Here is a 16,051-nt window from a genome sequence, read left to right as displayed (position 1 = left end):
ATCTAGGAGGGTATATCTATTAATTTGCTGATGGCCTTAATGAATAAGTGTGCTTCAGCAGAGAAAGGAGAATAAGGAGCTTCAGGGCGAGAACAGGATGATAAACCATACACCAAAACATAAGGGATGAAACAAGATGGTCAAACTTCCCTCTATGTGCAACAAAATTCAGTTTTGCCTAAAAATGTTTATGGGCTTAAAAAGTCTCTAATTTTAAATTCCACCATCACCTCTGATACATTTAATAACTACCTTAGCAGTAAGATTAAGTAGATGACTTTAGAGCTAGAAGAATAAATTATCACTATGAATTGCTGTTCAATATATGCTTCCATTATCCTCTAGGAGATAAAATTAATAGACTGCAGAACAGAGGGTAAGATGGGAGCAGATTTTGTCTTTCTCCTCATGCAGGGACTTGCAGGTAAGACTGCTCTTCCTTGAGAGGAAGACCCTTGATACACCACCTATACTCTAGGGCAGGGGTCCTCCACAACATACTCCCCAATTCTCACTGATCCTCCAGATTTCAGACACAGACTGCAGACTGCTGTGAGCCCCTCTTAGCTCAAATCTCTTCCCCAGCTTTTCTTCCAAAGCAGAGAGAGATGCAGCAGAAGGATCATGCCTGAAAAAGGCAGGGTGTATGCTTGGACACAGGGAGAGTTCCTGGATCAAGGAATTGCTTGAGACAGTCATAGTCTAACGGGCTACAGCAAAAGGCATAAAACCTTAGGGAAAATTATTGGTGCTGAGTGATCTTCCCATTCAACAAAGGAGGAACAGAGACTATCTGTGGGTATTTCCACAGTCACAGCCACACCTCACACTGCTGGGATGGAACAGCCCTGAACTACTTCATACACAATCTTTGCCAACCAGAAAGAAGACCAGGGACAGCGTGGATCACAAAAAAGAAAGTTTCCACTAAGTTGTAAAGTAACAATTTTCTCTTCAGGCCCCTGTCTCAGTTTCATGTTACCTTTTCATCTAGGAGATCACAATAGGAACAATCTTACTAGACATACTTTTTCTATCCTCACATCATTCCTGTTAGACTGCTGTGCTGTGCAATTTACAGAAGTCTCCTCTTATAGCTTAGGGTGAAGGTTCTGGAAGGACAACACTCACTGATATACAGATGCTTACAGTGGGTTTTTTCCCCTTCCAGAGTGCTTGGCTCCTTGCTGCCACAGCTATGACTGCAGCTCATATACACATCAGCTTTAAAAAATCTAGATCGGGTATTGTTAGGAGAACACAAACTCATGTAAGTACTCAGCATGGGCTACTCAAATATTTAGGGCACATTAAGCTCTGCCACAACTGCAGCAACTTCACTGAAGACTTATTAGAGTGCAGACACTCAGTTTTCCAAGTATGAGGACCCAGAGCTGGAGAAAAAGGCACACCACAAAGATGGACCTAGAGTACAGCAATAGCTGAATAATTGGGGACAGGGTCATGGAGGGAAAAGTATTTAAATTTGTACATAAAGCTTCTATTGCCATGGAGAAGCAGCAACCAGCCCTGCTCCCTGGGGCTCTGACAGACAAAACCAATAAGAAAACATTTACTTGTCCTACTGTCTTCTGCTTTCTCTGGCTGCTGCTTCTTCCACCCATGCACAGAGCCAGCCCTGGCTGCCAGAAACCAGTCTGGCCACTGGGCACTTTGTATAACCTTATAAAATAGATACAAACTACTTGATGACAGTCTTAGCCTAGTTTTGAAGTATCAGATCTCCGTGACAGCACTTTTTGCTCTCATGAGAACATGTGCATAGCAAATTCCTTCCCCTAGACAAATCTTGAATCCTAACCCTAGCAGTACAAGGCACTGCATGCATCTTGCTGTCCTTTGTGGCCTAGAGGAGGTCATGGCATCCACAGTGGTTGGTCCTGGCCCTTTTTGCCAAGTCCATAATCCACAACAGTCAACAAGCAAAAGAAGGAGCAACAAAAACCAGTCAAGAGGAAAAGGCTGAGAAGAAGGGTGTTTCTCCAGAGCTTCATTTCCAAGGCTTGCAGGGCCAGACTTAGCATTTGAATAGTAAGATTTCACAGCTCCAAGTAAGGTATCAGTGCTGCCTGGCACTGATCAGCTGCAAATCAGTGAGCTGTCATTGCCTCAGCCAGCCAGAACACCATGGCAGAGGCTTGTGTCTGGAACTCTCTTCTAAATACCCAAACACAGGTGTTTAACCCTCAGCAGCAACCACTTTCTGGGAACAGTGAGGCGACCATCCTGGATGACAGCCACACTGATGGTTTGCAGGCTGAGCAAACAGAGGCCATAGGTCCTGCCTGTCTTAGTGTACAGTTGCTGCCCCACAGCCCAGGAAAGCACTTGGCCACCAGTCTGCAGAAAATCCTAGGGAGAGTGTCCCAGATTTTCTTTGTAGGTGGGGAACTTTGGGATCCAGGAGAACAAAGGAGCTTTCGAATCAAGTGGCTCAGACACTCAGTTGAAAGCCTGGAAATTTGGCAGTTTCAGCATGAGCATCCACCAGTGATAAGGATTCTCAACAGATGAGTCAGAGAAGGGAATGAAACGGCTTGAGCTGGAAGAAGGAATTGAAATTAGTAAGATTCTCCAGTCCTGCATTAATGGATAAAAAGGCAGCATCACCTCTTCCATTTGCATTTCATGAGGTGTTAGACATATACAGACTACAACTGAAAGATCAAAGCCTCCAGGTATGTGAAATATTCATCTGTCTTTGCAAACTCCTACACAGCTCAGAGATGAGACAGGCATCAAAGCAGCAGGGAGCTCACCCTGCCTTGTGAGAGCTCCACTCACAGAGAAAATGGACTCATTCTAGAAAACAGCTTCTTAGTGCCACTTAGGTCACAGCACCCAGACCTGCACGAATAGTGGGGAAATTACCTTGGTCTGAGAAGAGCCACTAATTGAGGAAATCTCTGGAGAGGTTGCAGATTAAATAGTTTGTAGAGTCTGCAGCTACAGTAAGGTGACATGTTAGTAGTAGAAATCAAATCAAAAGCATTTCAGATATCACTTTCTCCACCTTTTCCTGCTTGAAAAAGAAACCTTTCTCTTCTTCAGCTTAAATTGCCTTATATGACTGAACTAAGAGTTTGATCTCCAGGTATGTGTTACAACAGTACCTTTTTAAAATTTTAAAATCCTGGAAAATTCCTTAACTTTCTGACCTACCTTCAAATCCTTTCAGACCCAGATTCACAAAGGTATTTAGAACACTAAATCCCCCTGAACTTGGTCCTCAGAAAAAGGTGCCAGCATGTTTTTTTGCTAACACTATTGTAACCCAGCTATCTGAAGTATCTACACTGTTGGTATAATCAATGCCCAAAAGAAATCTAGAGAGGTTCAGCACTTATAAAAGTGTGAATATTTTCTCACTGTCTCCACAGAGGTCGAGAGTCAAATTTGCAGCACTCACAGTGGTGGCCACTAGATCAGCATAAACTGAAAGCTTTGTATAAATGCGAGAAGGAAAAATCAACATTTACATGGATTTTTCTTTGAAAAAAAAATTAACAAAACACCTCTGTTGCCAGTAGAAATGGAAATACAGCAATGCAACCAACACAATAATTTCAAAACAACTTCTGAGACCTGTCAGATTTAGGGAATCTGCCTCAGCTGCCAAGAGAAGCTGTTTATTATCCCAGGTTGTAAATGACAAGTCCTTGAGAAGTCATCAGAGCATCTCCAAGGCACCAGAGGCTCACTCTAAAGTGCTGCAGGACCAGCCAGGCCAGCTGGCACCCAGCAGTCCTTGAGTTCCTGCCACCCATCTGTGGATGGAAAGCTTGGAGATCACTTCAGCCAACAAACACCTCCTACATGAAGGCCCTGTATCTGCCAGCAGCTGCTCCACAAGGCTTACTCCATGCCATTAATTTGGACCTAGAAGCAACAACATGGACTCTCGGCTCAGTTGAATCCAGATGGTTGAGAAAGGCAGAAGGCAGCAGAAGAAATGCTTGCTGGCAGCAGTGCTCAGCCAGCCAACAGCTACAGGGTGGCTGTAATCCTATGTATAATCCTATGGGATTCCTTTCTAAGCTGTTTTCATTTCACTGTTACCAAGCTGTTTTCACTCTTATTATGATTTTTTTATAATTATTTTTAAAATTTCATTCTTGGGAATCTGAGCTTGTCTAGAGAACAAGTCCTATGAGAAGAAGTTGAGAGAATTCAGATTGTGTAGACTGCAGAAGAGTAAGATGAGGGGAGACCTGATTTGTCTCTACAAACACCTGAAAGGATGTTACAGCGAGGTGGCTGTTGGTCTCTTCTCTCAAGTAAACAACAGGAAGACTAGAGGAAGGGGCCTGAAGTTGCACCAGAAGAGCTTTAGACTGGGTATCAGGAAGGATTTCTTTAATGAAAGAGTAGCCAGGTGCTGGAATGGGCTACCCAGGGAGGTGGTGGAGTTGCCATCCCCAGAGATACTTAAAAACTGTGTAGATAAGGCACTTAAGGACATGCTCTGCTGGGAATGATGGGTTTTTTTGTGTGGGTTGACTCTGTGATCCAAGAGGTCTTTTCCAACCTGACAATTCTGTGAGAATTATCTATGTTCTGAATGGAGTATGTGCCTACAGACAGGCACACAAACCTGCAGAGCCAAAGCCACATTTGGTGGGTGATTTTCCCAAGCAGGTTTCAGTCAGCACTACAAACACATCAACAGCTTTCAACAGTTTTCACTCCCCTGACTTTTCAAGTCCTTGTCATCCACATCCCAACAACTCCCAGAACTATCTGGCAGCCTGTGTATCCTCGAATGCTCCAGCAGGCCCTAAACTGCATCCTAACAGATGCAACACATGCCCATAAAATCATGGCAGTGAAATGCCAGGCTGTCACGTCTGTGACACAGACCTCACCATTTCAGAGATTTCAAACAGATAAGAGTAATTATGTTGCAGGGCTACACACACATCCTGGGATTCATTTTTGGGGGAAGCAGGGAGAGGCAGAAGGGACAAGCATCCAGCACTGTGCATGCAGCTGCTTTTCATCCTCTGACCTGAGGGCTGAGGATCATTCCCTCGAGGTAACTTTCACACTGGAGATAGATAAAACCTTTCACTGACCTCTTGTTTCTCCATTTCAGCCTTGCTGATCAGCCTCATCTACAGATGTTTTGCACAGCTAGGCTTTTATTTTATCTAAGCAGTCTCTCATTTGCCCTCCTAGCTCCTCCATGTATTACCTTGGGTAATCAAGACTTCATTTAGCCAGAATATAAAAATCAGAGTCAATGATAAAGCTGCTAAACAACGGATGATCATTTTTGTAACACTGCAATACTCAAGTTAAATGCTACGTGTTGATTTAAAGGTTAAAGCAATGATCTTGAAAGATACTTTTTTTTTTAAATCCCTAAATGTTAATACCATAGAACTGCAAAAAATGAGGACCATAACTGCTGCAGCTAAGAAGTCTCTGTGAAATCTATGGAGCATGGAGTAGCATAAAACAGAGATAAAACACATTTCAGGTCCTGATGATGGTGAAGAATAGAGAGGTCTGCTGCAGAGGACAAAAGAGTGAGTCTAAGCTGATGGGAAGCTAACATTACCTAAAAGTCTAACCGATAGGAGGTCATTGGTTACTCCCCAAAGTGCACTTAATTCTGGCTCAGCAGAGCTATTTCCTCAGCCAGTGTTTGTGAGGTGTAAGAGACTATTAGTTCTGTCTGTAATATGTAGGTGCCCTTGTCATACATAGGAATAGCAGCCTCACTTTTCACCAAGAAGAATGTTTTTCAAAATTGAGACAAGTTCCTTCCTGATGTAGTACTGCAGAAGTCAATGAGTTTATCACAATTACCTTACTGTCATCTGTGCTAAAAATATGGACTAAGGGCTTCAGCAAATGGTGAAATGAAAACAGTTCCAGAAGGGGGAAGGTATATTTTCAAAACCTGTAACTAGAGGGACATGGGACCCACAGAATTTCTTGCCACAAGTCTCTCACAATAGCTCTGTGTGGTTTTTTAGATGGTAGAGAATAACACTCCAGTAGAACTTCATCTGTGTATCTGTCAGAGATAACTGGAAATGCCAAACAAAACTCCCACAAAGTTTTAACCGAAGCCCCTATTAGATGACAGGATCTATGCTACAGACTTGTTAGCAGCTGTCATTTATAGAAATAGCTTGTGATTTTGGGTGCCATCCCTGTACGTCAGATCAAGTTTTCAGCATTCTTAACCACCCCAAAGTCCAAAAAAATACAGGGTTCAAATACTGTCATCAGTTCTTCTCTAACCCGTGTCTAAATTATCTCAGTCCAGCCCTACTCCTATAAAGTACCTACATAAGAACCTGATATCCCCACACACACTTATCTCTAGAACTATACCACCAAGGATTCACCAAGCATCAGTAAATGACTCTGAGAATGCTGCAGGGACATTGATTTACATTAAGTACATGCTATTTACATATGCATTTGTTATCTTATTTCCAAAGCTTTCAGGCACCACTTTTCAGCTCTCTACATGCACAGAGGCTTAATACTGGCTACAGAAATCGGGATGTTTGTGCAATATTTAGGTGCTCAACACCCATTTAAGCAGCTTATGCATTCCCCATCATGGTGGTTCCACTTCCCCAGCTGTTCTCAGAGGTGCTGAGATTTGGCAGAGAGGTCTGTCAAGGGCCCATGCAGCCACTCCACAAATGAGCAGTGGCAGGAGCTGTTTGTACAACAGAAATGTGGCTGGAGTATTGTTCCAACAGGTGTTCCAAAAGCTATGGAACATTCCTAACTTCAAAGGATGTTGAACTCACAGCTCCAGTTCCCCAAGACAGTAATTGCTCCCTCTGGATGGATGTGATAGGTGACATGAGACCACACTAAGGCATTCCACATTAAAGTATGGAAGGCAAGTAGGGAAAAAGTCATTTCAAACACAGTAATAAGACAGTAGATTAAAAAGGGGCAAAATCAGTGTTCTCCCTTCCCTGCTTTCTGTTTTTACGTCCCACAATTGACTCCTGTATAAACAAGCAGACAGGTCAGGAATGCAAAGACAGCAGACAAAAATTTAAACAGAGCACCTTACAAGGCTAGGGGAAACATAAAGACAAGAGAAGAGACTTCAGGTGTAGACTACTAATGACACAAAGAAAAAGTGAAAAAACAGAGAGACCTAACCAGGTGACAGCGACAGAGAAAGGACAGAGGGAGAGATGGAAACATCCCAGAGTGCAAGGCATTGGGAGAAAGGTTGTCTTTCAGTTGCCCCATCTCCTTACTGAGGAGAAGGAACATGACAGAGCGTTAGCAGCTTTTGCCCCATTTTCTCACACACTAGATATGTGACAGACACATTTAAAGAAGGATTAAGAATAAAGGAAGCCACTTGACTGTTGTCCAGCCCTTACCAATGCTGCAAGTATGACACCTCAAAAAGTGAACCACAACACAGAGGACAGCTGGCATTAGGAGATGCTTATTTATCAGGGCAACTTTGCTTAGATCCAGATCTCAAGCTAGCAAAAGTGATAAGCAGACCCTTGGGTGGGATTCAAGCATTCTGCCTTGGGTGCTCAGTCTGAAAAAAATCACCCTGAGTTTCCTGTACAATCAAGTCAGAGAAAGGTACATTGGTGTGGGGATTAATTTCATCCCAAAACTAGACAGATAATGGACTCTGGAGGCACCTATTTCATTACCCAGCATGACTAGCTCAGCCTTGTCAGTATGTAAAGTTAGGTGGAGGCAGTCCTCCCATCACTAATTAGCTAAGCCAAGCTGTCAGAGGGGTAACAGCAGCCTGGCTCCCTCACTGCAGCCCCACCTTACCCTCCCATTCTTTGTACTGTCACTGACTGCCAGCTGATCCCATTATGAATTACCACAGGCTGCTATGCCAGCAGAAAGCTATTCTTCTTTTTGTAATGTTATTTTTCAGTTGATTTAGTTCCTTGGTTCCTGGTGAGGGTAAAACGGGCATCATTCCCGTGAAAAATGTTGCCAGTCAGGAAAGAAATACCCTTGGCAGAAGCTGTGATAGCCTTCAGGGTGTTACAAAACTGTGCCCTCGCATGCCAGCAGCATACAGAAGAGGGATAGATGTATAAGTAAAACAATTAAAGAGGATTAACAAGAAAAAAAATAATAAAAAGTAAATAAAAAAAAAGGAAAAAAAAAAAAAAAAAAAAAAAAAAAAAAGAGAAAAAAAGATAAGAGAAAAAAAGATAAGAGAAAAAAAGATAAGAGAAAAAAAGATAAGAGAAAAAAAGATAAGAGAAAAAAAGGAAGAAAAAAGAAAAAAAAAAGTGAAAAAAGAAAAGAAGAAAAAAGAAAAAAAAGGAAAAAAAAGAAGAAAAGAAAAAAGCACGTAACTAGATTAGAGTGGGAACATTTTAAGAGGAGGAAAGATATGGCAAAAAAACAGTCTGAAATGGAAAATAATATTCAGCAAGAGACAGAGAGATACAGAGCATAGTAGATACAGCAACACAAAGCATTTTGTAATAGCATACAAGCCACCAAAAGTCATGGAAATGATCCAAGAATGTTATCCTCAAATGACAAGGACATACTTCTCAGAGTGATGTCTTCCATGTATGACCAAAATCTTGAACTGGGATAGTGTCAATACACTTTCACCAAGAGATTATTTTTATTCTTAGGCTGGAGATCTGCAGAGACCAAATAACATTCTACATATGAGCCTATTCTGAACCTTTCATATCAGCTCCCAGGACACCAGGAAAAGGTGGGAAAAAACTATATTGGTGACACAAAGACCAACAATACCTTCAATAAAACAGCCAAGCCTCAATTCAAGAGACAACTTAAGATCATCAGAACAAAAGCAAGCCTTACAGGAAATACAGCCACAGACCTTCACTAGACAAGTGAAGGCTGAACTTGATAGCAACACTGCTATGCAATGTCCTTGCACTCCTAGAATCCTGAAACACCTTTTCAAATGCAGATAAGGGAAAGAAGACAAAAGGAAGAGGAATCTACCAAAGTTGCTCCCCAGATTAAGAGCTGATATAAAGAAGTGGATGTAGAAGCAAAATGCAATCGAAAAAAAAACCAAAACAGGTTTGTATGGATCTGATATGACGGATTAAAAGCACATGTGAAGACATGATTGCTCCAGATAATCAGACATTAACAAAGTTCTCAGAAATTATTCTTACTCTAGTATGCTACAGAGGACTTTCACTAATCCGTCTACATCACTGGCAACAGCCATGATCCTTCTTACAAGGTATGTCAAATGAAGTCAGCTGAAAGAATACCCTTCAGTGGTAAGACATTTCCCAGAGCAGTTCTTACACCACCGCATGTGCATTCAAAATCCTCTGCCATATACAATGCACTGGTCTACAAAGATTTTAAAATACTGAGAAAAGGTACAAGTGATGGCATGCAGATTTTGACAGACTTGTCTCATTTTGAGAAATTCATGTGAATCTTGAAAAATTAACCTGAATTTAGAAATGGATGTGGTGTGTAATACATGTTTTGCAAACAAGGGTGCTTATCTGAATTGATATAAACTGAAGGTATTATTTCCTTTATCTATATGCCAAGATATTTCTGCTACCAAATGATTTTTAAGGATGACAGTTTGTTGTTTTTGTTTTTTTTTTTACTAAAGTCCTTCCATCTAGCAACCACGCTGAGAGATTTATTTTAATAATGTACATTTCTAGGGAAGAATATAACAAGCTAAGTAAGTGATAACTACTGGCATCTCCCCTTGCTTTGGTACTCAGCAAATTTTCTAACAATAGCAGCAGATGCAACTTCCACATCGCTAAAACATGACCAAAGGCCAGTTGCAAACAAATTTAAAAGCTGTACATCAGCCAAGCAGTGATCACTTGAACCTCAGCATGTATCTGTTCAGCATTTATAGGGCACTTACAGGAGCAAAAACTAATGCTACTGCTCTGATTACACAGCTAGTGGCAAATGAAAAATCTTCAGAGGTGTTAGAGGTGACACTGACCTTTCCCTGGCTGAAATCCCAGCTTCTGCCATTTGACTTAAGCAAAGGAAAAACAAACAGCAACAAAACCAAGACTTGCCATAGTTCCTCAGTGCTGCCAAAAAGGTATGGAGGAATAGCTCTAAACGTACCAGAAATGCCATCTATCCAGCACTGCAGCTGCCACATTTAACATCATCTTTCCTAAGATCAAGGAACAACGTGAGTGCAACCACATGCAAACTAAGTCTAAATGGGCAAATGTATGTTTAAATAGAGCTGCTTAGAAGACAAAGCCGTAACTATTGCAATAGATTTGATGACCAGAATCATTAACGAAGCAGGTGACAGACCCTGGCATCAAGTGCCAACAGATTTGTTTTCTGCACAAGAATGCACACTCATTGTTGTAGCTGATATAACATTTTCTCTGGGCATTTCAAGGTGGTATTGGTTATACACGTGCCATCCAGAAATTTAACTCAGGGTGTCCAACTTATCTCTTTTCAGATAGGAGGTTTCAGGTTGACAGTAAAACTGGCCCAGCATCTACAGAGTGCTCTTTTCAGCAGTGTACTACATTCACAGTATATCCAACAGCACTGCAGAAGTAGATGTAGCAGTGGCCAGTCTGCACAAAAATAAATGATCATTTAAAGCACTTGTGGTATATAACCTATTTATGTATCTCCAGAGAACTTATGAAGATAATACAGTTGTCTCCACATACAACACAGACAGTTTAAACTTAAATAGCCCACCCTAAGTAAGTCTGGAGACATGATACTCCAGTAAGTCAGACATTAAGATATTTAGGAAATGGTGGAAATTCTCACATTCTACTGAAGAACACCACAAGGACTTGTTTAAACAATGCAGGTTCCTCTTCACAATTTCATCAACAAAACAAGAAAATATTTTCTGTGAATACTCTGCGAAGAAATATGCCTTGACCTTTCAAGGACTGCCCTTGAAAATTCAAAAGTAAGATGATGCTGAAAAAAATCTGTAATTCTCCCTCAAAGATTTAAGATTTAGGACTATGTTCAGAATTATTTAAATGGAGCAGACATAAGGAAAGAGCTACTATTTAATTAAAAATTATTGATATATGTTTATGCACTCGTAAACATAATTTAAAAAGAAAGGAAAGCAGAGTGTGACTGTAGAGGTTTTGGCAATCCACAATTACACGAAAGGCAATTCTGACATCAAACAGCAAAGAAAACTTCCAATAAACAGGTTTTTCAGTTACAGCTCATAACATTGTTCTCATAACATCATCTCACTTCATCTTTGCGCTGGTTTTAAACAGTGAGTTCAGTGCACAACTAGAGAAACACTGCAAATGCATATGTGGATGCTGCTTACAGATTCATCAGCCTGGAGTCTCTACAGCACAAGCAGCACCTCTTGTGCTTTGCCACATGTTCTCAGTGTCTGCTTCCTTAACGTGTCCTGTCCATAACTTCACTAACCACTAACTTATTTTCCCACTAGCACCATCTGGATGAGAGAGCTCACCTAAAAATTCAGCCATCCTAAGAGGTAGGAATTGCCTGTGGTTTTGTAAGAAAACTTAATTGGGTGCCTAAACTTTTCTTAGAATATTGACCAGAGATGGACAACACATAAATGGCTGGAAAGGACTCTGAAGATCATTTAGTTCCAACCCCTCTGTGTGGGAAGGAGACCTCTCACAAGACCAAGTTGCTCAAAGATGCATCCAACCTGGCCTTCAACATTTCCAGTTATGGGGTATCCACAACTTCCCTGGGTAACCTGTCTCACCACCATAGTGGAGAATTTCTTCCTAAAAACTAATCTAAATCTACCCTGTTTCAGTTTTAAATTGTTTCCTTTCATCCTATAATTACATGTCCTTGTAGAAAGTACCACCCCAGCTTTCTTGTAGGCCCCTGGAAGGCTAGAATAAGGTCTCCTCAGAGCCTCCTCTTCTCAGGCTGAACAAACCTAACTCTTCTTGCTTCAAGAATGTAACAGGACACTACTTTCCTCTCTAGCCCATTAATGCTAATCAGGTAAAAGCCTCCAAGCTCCCTCAGTCTCCTATAAACCCGCTGGGGAGGTGCCTCTCTCTTGCAGACTAACCTCTCATAGGAGTGCTGATGGCAAAGGAATAGACCTCTCTGAACTGTTTAGGTTTTCTCTTTTTTCTAAATCAAAGCAGTTTCAACATCAGAAACTGTCTTAGGAGCTATGAATGCAATCTTGGATGTTCAGTGGTTTAGTGACAAGGGCACCTTTCCAGCAGAGGGAATGCAAGTGGCTTTGAAGCAGTGCAATGAGCTGCAAGCAGATCTCCAGCTTCCAAACAAAGTGCTCCCAGCCAGTAGTTTACCACATGACAGCTGGGCAGCAGCAGTCCATTTTTCAGAGAACTGCAGAAAACATTTTTTGGAGCAAGTTTTCAAAGTCTCCATGCCTGAAATACAACTGAGCACACACATTCAAGATGAGATTCCAGCTTCCTGAACTCAGGTTGCTGCAGGCACCTGACACTAAGGTTGGTGAACTTATCCACTCCCATATCCAGCAGAGGGAATCCTGGAGTGTATCACTCACAAGCATTTTCCAGACAGCTGCTGTGGCCATCACGTTTTACTGGCTGTGGTGACTCACTTTCTTCAGCACTTTGCTCTCTTCCAGTTGCTCCATATACCATGAAAACACTGTGGATTCTTGCCTGGAGTCAAGTATCTAACTTGCAGCACTGTGAAACTTTTTATTCATGTCCATGTTTCATTAACATGCTTTGACTTGATGATCTTTAAAAGTTCCTCCCAACCCAAACCATTCCATGATTCATTGTATAAGGAATACAATATAAACCCTAAAACTTCTCACCACCTGTCTTACTGCTCTGTCCTGGAGTCCTGAACACCCTATGGACCTCCTAATCAATGTCCTATTACAGGCAGAGGAAGCAGCATTCAGTCACAGCAGCTAAGGCTCCTTGAATCCTAAAAACAAGTCAGAGACTGATGCACTGATGAAGAACTTAAGACTAGTTTCCACTCTCATTACTTTCAGACATCTTCAACAACTACAGGCAAATCACTTGGGACTGGATTTTTCAGAAGAAGCACTTAGATGGGAGAGATGAGACCTTTCTGCATTTTCCAAACCATGTCTTTCTAAAGCCTCAGGCTCCTAGTAGGTTGTTTTCCTCTTGATGTAAGACTTTACCTAGCTCTTCATACCCAGCCATGCTCCCTTTCAGGTTTCAGTTCCAAATATAAAAAAATTGATCACTTTCAGCACAAAGGTTGACAGAAGCACTAACAAAATCTCAGAAACATTTTAAAATGCTCTCTCCCTTTCAGAGGTGTTTGCATAGCTAAAACCATCAAGAGGCTTTAAGCCTTCTACCGACACATCAAACCCTCTGGAAGGATCCTACTCTTAGAGCTGACAAACACGATGGTCTGGGGCTCACATGCAAATCAGAAGGAAGCACTCACATTTTAAGCTGCTGACAGCTGATTATTGACCAGTAATCCGAGGGGCTTTGCCTGGAGTTGATGCCTCATGAGAACACTCTGGGCCTGTTTCACTAAACCACTCCTCTCAAAAAGCATCCTAACACTCCTCTTATCAAGGGAAATGGAAACAGCGAGACCCTGACCACGCAGCCTTATGGGAAACATGGTTCAGCTGGGAAGTCCAGCCAGGACTGAAATGCAATGCAGAGCACAAACTACACTTCCCAGGAGACACCATGAGAAAATTTTTAGCTAAACTCTTCTGGTTTTCAGCCAAAATACTTTGACAAAAGAACAAAACTACCCCAGAAAACTGACACTTTTCTTTAAAAAGCTACTTTACCAATAGCCTTTCTACTTCAAATGGGTTCTGGTTCAAAAGGTTTTGGACAGCCTTGAAGATAGCTAAATAAGAGCTTTAGAAATACTATGAAATTACTCAAAAGTAATCAGAAAAAAATAGCCTTCAACATAATATGCAATTTATAAATTCAACAGTAGATTTCTGCTGCTTCCACAGTGCAATTCTCTGCTCACTCTAGGACTATGCCATGTTTAAAATGTTGTTTTGACTATGAATTTAAGTTACATACTCTCTTTCACATATTAAAACAATTTCATTTTAACTTACACAAAGTATTTTCCTGAAAGAAATTCCAAACATTTTAAAAAGGAATACTCAGCTCTGAAGTATTACTTCTTGTCTCCAACATCTGTATATGTTATTTACACTGCATCAGTAAGTAGCATCATAAAATTTTAGGGATATATCTAATAAGTTGTCACAGATGAATATATCTTAATATCATTGTTGTGAGAGCTTCAAATCAGTGTTTTCTTTATAATCTCTGATCATTTCACTGCCTTAAAACATTGATAATCATGCAAATGATCCTACAGATATGAAAAACAAAAAGATCTTAGCTGCAGACAGGGAAACATACAGCAACAGTTTTCACATCTGCTACACTTTTAATTCTTTCAGTATCAAAGGATCACACTTGTGGTATTTCCAGGGCCTCCTTCTGTTTCACTATACACAAGTGAAGTTGGTATTTCAGTTCTCCAGAGTGACTTTATTTTCTTAGAAAACAATCCCCAGTCTAAATTTCACTGCCCATATTAAGCACAGAGAGGTCAGAAAGGAAACTCACAAGCTCCTTTATGAATCTTTTTTTTTCATGACTGAAAAGCAGGCATTTGGCCTTCTGGTTACTCAATTGAAGCTTACTCTCATATTTCAACTCATTAAGATCAAGATTTTGTATCTTTACACCACCTTAAATTTCATTAAGCAATCCTGTATAGTGCTATTTCCAATTTGATTTGCTTTTCACTGTACTTACTCTTAATTACCCTTACTGTAATTCCAGCCCTTACTGTATCTTGTGTCATCTGCTTCACTTGTGTAACACCAGTCCTCATTCCCTGCTTTGCACATGTATTAAAAACTCAGTTTTTACAGTAGATAACAGTCAGATGCTTAGGAATATAAGTAGAAAGATTAAGAAAACCACTTAACATTTCCAAAATTAAACTGATACTAATTACCTGTTACCAAGAATTACAATGCATTACTGTGCTGCAGTAAGTTTCAATTGCAGAGACAGCTGAAATTCATACAGTTTTGTCCTTTCCTGCTCAAAGTAAAGTGAGCTCTTTCAATGGCATTTGTACATTTAAAATACAAACACCCCATTAAACAGGAACGTGGTGAACTAACCCATATGGGTGCTTCTCAACAGAAAGGTCCAACATTCTGAAAGAATCAAGTGAGCTCTTATTTCCTCTATCTTCCCAAACTATTTGGGGATCATCAGCCATTTTCTGCCACTTACAAGGCAACCCCTTTCACAAACACCCAAGCTTTCTCTTATATGAGCTTCTAAAGAGTGAAAGTATGAAGCCTCTTACCTTACGGTTGCTGAGAAAATGGGAACTGCAGAATGCTCTGTGCCTGCAGGGACACTGCACAGATGAACCTCATTGCTGCTGTTTACAGAAGTCTGACAGTTTTTAATTTGAAAAGAGGTTGTCTTTTGCTTTTCCACAGTTCAACAAATCAGACAAAACAGTTACAAGTGTTATCTGTAAACAGCTTCCTGTTTGAAATAGATCAGCTGTCCTGCAGGACAATAATTAGGAAAGAAGTGTGGGAAAGCTGAAGAGGTCCATGATGTAAGCTTTTTATTTTGGGAATGTACTTTTTTGGGAATGCACTCTTACTCTCCCCTCCTCCTTTCTAGCCGAGAACCCCTTTTTAACCATTTACATCTATCCAGCTACAAGCCATATATGCACGCTACATCAAGCACTTTTCTTGCTTTGCTTCAGCAGATATGAAAACACATGAGTTGAAGCACTGAATGTGAGCTTCTTTGTGGATAAATAACACTCTCTCCCCTTACTGAAATTCTCTCCATTCTTGCCATTGGCTCAAGTATTCTTCACTAAAACAGGCAACTACTTCAGAGCCAAAGCTCAGAACTCCATAATCATATAAATGCTAAATTATCCATGAGACAGATTTCTTGTAATTTCAGGGTTCGGGTTTTGTTGGTGGTGGTTCTTTCTA

At 40.8% G+C, this 16,051-nt stretch overlaps 1 protein-coding gene across 3 annotated transcripts in view; it reads right to left on the bottom strand.

Annotated features, from left to right (window-relative positions):
• Window positions 1-15,463, bottom strand: part of COLEC11 (collectin subfamily member 11) — a 40,528-nt gene extending 25,065 nt beyond the window's left edge. For 2 of the 3 annotated variants that reach the window (XM_030447905.1, XM_008506192.2), the window contains exon 1: window positions 15,391-15,463. The gene's annotated coding sequence lies outside the window, so the exon portion shown is untranslated. Of the gene's footprint in view, window positions 1-13,455; window positions 13,539-15,390 lie in introns of those variants that run through there. The other variant, XM_030447906.1, reaches the window with a different exon arrangement.
• Window positions 15,464-16,051: the final 588 nt, after the last annotated feature.

This window comes from Calypte anna, chromosome 3, assembly GCF_003957555.1.
Source record: "Calypte anna isolate BGI_N300 chromosome 3, bCalAnn1_v1.p, whole genome shotgun sequence".
In the NCBI taxonomy this organism is placed as follows: Eukaryota; Metazoa; Chordata; class Aves; order Apodiformes; family Trochilidae; genus Calypte; species Calypte anna.
This window is presented reverse-complemented; position numbering and strand designations above follow the sequence as displayed.